Source organism: Lethenteron reissneri, chromosome 71, assembly GCF_015708825.2.
Source record: "Lethenteron reissneri isolate LAM-NWPU_2019-01 chromosome 71, ASM1570882v1, whole genome shotgun sequence".
NCBI classification, from domain to species: Eukaryota; Metazoa; Chordata; class Hyperoartia; order Petromyzontiformes; family Petromyzontidae; genus Lethenteron; species Lethenteron reissneri.
The window spans coordinates 1,976,179-1,979,473 of NC_083849.1; positions in this window are offsets into that span (position 1 = coordinate 1,976,179).

A 3,295-nucleotide genomic window follows, 5' to 3' on the forward strand; every position below is an offset into this window, starting at 1 on the left:
TCGTGAGACAAAAGTCGGTGTTTTCTAACAGGTTGACGTGGACCACGGCTTTAAGATTAACTTACTGCAATGATTAGTGGTACGCGGTCGGTATGCGTTTGTCTCGTTCGAGACACAAGTCGGTGTTTTCTAACAGGTTGGCGTGGACCATGGCGTTAAAATAAAGTTACTGCAATCAATGTGATACGCGGTCGGTGTGCGTAAAATTTCGTTTCAGACAAAAGTCGGTGTTTTCTAACAGGTTGGCGTGGACCACGGCTTTAAAATAAAGTTACTGCCATGAATGTGGTCCGTGGTTGATGTGCATTTGTCTCGTTTGAGACAAAAGTCGGTGTTTTCTAACAGGTTGGCGTGGACCACGGCTTTAAAATAAAGTTACTGCAATGAATGTGGTCCGCGGTCGATGTGCGTTTGTCTCGTTTGAGACAAAAGTCGGTGTTTTCTAACAAGTTGGCGTGGACCATGGCGTTTAAATAAAGTTACTGCAATGAAAGTGGTACACGGTCGATGTGCGTTTGTCTCGTTGCAGACAAAATTCGGTGTTTTCTAACAGGTTGGCATGGACCATGGCTTTAAAATGAAGTTACTGCAATGAATGTGGTATGCGGTCGGTGTGCGTTTGTCTCGCTCGAGACAAAAGTCGGTGTTTTCTAACAGATTGGCGTGGACCTTGGCTTTAAAATGACTACCATGAATGTGGTACGCGGTCCGTGTGCGTTTGTCTCGTTGCAGACAAAAGTCGGTGTTTTCTTTAGAGTGGGCGTCAACTGATGCGCTTAAAGAGTTGCCTCTGTTCTGCCCTCTGTCTACCAAATTTTAAGGAAGCAGCACTAGTCGGTGTTTCTCGTCGTGCGCATGGACCACTGCTTACATGGTTTCTGGAAGTTTTAATCACCATCAAATTTCGATTTAAAGCTTTCGTGATTGCAGGGATTCATCTTATTGGTTCTTTCGGTAAAGTCACGTAGAAGGGAAGTAATAAAATAATAAAAATAAAACATAATAAAATAATTCTCACGACGTTTCGGCCACAACGCAAGCAGCCGTCCTCAGGTGAAAACCAGGTCTGTCGAGGCGACAGCGTCTGAATGAAACAGCACCAGGCTTGGAGCATATATTTAATCTGGGTTGGAAGGGGGGGAAAGGGCGCCTTGACAAAAGAATTTGCATATCAAGAGGAATTTAGCATATTTATGGGAAATGCAGGTATGTGATTAGTACTACTTATGCCCGTGCATTATGCAGGATTAGCAGCATCAAAGGGCGGGGATATGTGAAATGCAGGTATGTGATTAGTACTACTTATGCCCGTGCATTATGCAGGATTAGCAGCATCAAAGGGAGGGGGTATGGGAAATGCAGGTATGTGATTAGTACTACTTATGCCCGTGCATTATGCAGGATTAGCAGCATCAAAGGGAGGGAATATGGGAAATGCAGGTATGTGATTAGTACTACTTATGCCCGTGCATTATGCAGGATTAGCAGCAGCAAAGGGAGGGGATATGGGAAATGCAGGTATGTGATTAGTACTACTTATGCCCGTGCATTATGCAGGATTAGCAGCATCACAGGGAGGGGATATGTGAAATGCAGGTATGTGATTAGTACTACTTATGCCCGTGCATTATGCAGGATTAGCAGCATCAAAGGGAGGGGATATGTGAAATGCAGGTATGTGATTAGTACTACTTATGCCCGTGCATTATGCAGGATTAGCAGCATCACAGGGAGGGGATATGTGAAATGCAGGTATGTGATTAGTACTACTTATGCCCGTGCATTATGCATGATTAGCAGCATCAAAGGGAGGGAATATGGGAAATGCAGGTATGTGATTAGTACTACTTATGCCCGTGCATTATGCAGGATTAACAGCATCAAAGGGAGGGGATATGGGAAATGCAGGTATGTGATTAGTACTACTTATGCCCGTGCATTATGCAGGATTGGCAGCATCAAAGGGAGGGGATATGGGAAATGCAGGTATGTGATTAGTACTGCTTATGCCCGTGCATGATGCAGGATTAGCAGCATCAAAGGGAGGGGATATGGGAAATGCAGGTATGTGATTAGTACTGCTTATGCCCGTGCATGATGCAGGATTAGCAGCATCAAAGGGAGGGGATATGGGAAATGCAGGTATGTGATTAGTACTACTTATGCCAGTGCATTATGCAGGATTAGCAGCATCAAAGAGAGGGGATATGGGAAATGCAGGTATGTGATTAGTACTACTTATGCCCGTGCATGATGCAGTATTAGCAGCATCAAAGGGAGGGGATATGGGAAATGGAGGTATGTGATTAGTACTACTTATGCCCGTGCATTATGCAGGATTAGCAGCATCACAGGGAGGGGATATGGGAAATGCAGGTATGTGATTAGTGCTACTCATGCCCGTGCATGATGCAGGATTAGCAGCATCAAAGGGAGGGGATATGGGAAATGCAGGTATGTGATTAGTACTACTTATGCCAGTGCATTATGCAGGATTAGCAGCATCAAAGGGAAGGGATATGGGAAATGCAGGTATGTGATTAGTACTACTTATGCCAGTGCATTATGCAGGATTAGCAGCATCAAAGGGAGGGGATATGGGAAATGCAGGTATGTGATTAGTACTACTTGTGCCCGTGCATTATACCGAAAGAACCAAGAAGATGACTCTACAAAGCTCTTTATTTTTTTTCAAAAACTTCCAGAGTTACTTCTTAGTGACGTCATCGCGTAAAGTGGGGGGGGGGTCACGTGCAGGGGCGATGACGTCATCACGCTGGGAGGCGCGCCACAAAAGAAACCGCCAAATGACGTCATCACGGCCGATAGTTACGTCACGCCGGTGTTGGTGACGCAGGAAGAGCGTGATGACGTCACAAGTTCTCCCAGTAAAAAAAATATGACGTCACAATACCTCCCTGTAACAAAGTAATGGCGTTACAATCCCTCCCGGTAAAAAAACTATAATTGCCTCTCAATCCCTCCCGGCAAAAAATAATGACGTAACAATACTTCCCAGTAAAAACACACTGTCCTGCGGAGGGAGCTGGTAGGAACGTCGGGTTGCTCGGTCAATGGCCTGCAGGGTCAACGGCGGCGTGGTGTATTCCGCAAATATGCCCGGCTGTGAGGGCGGGCACAAGCCGGCGTGAGTAGGTTAAACGTTGAGTTTTATAAGGGCACCACGGGGTGACCAGCCCCTTCCCACCCAGCCCCACCCCTCCCACCCAAGACCCAGCCCCACTACACCCTCCTCACCCAGCCCCTCCCCACCCAGCCCCTCCCTACCCTCCCC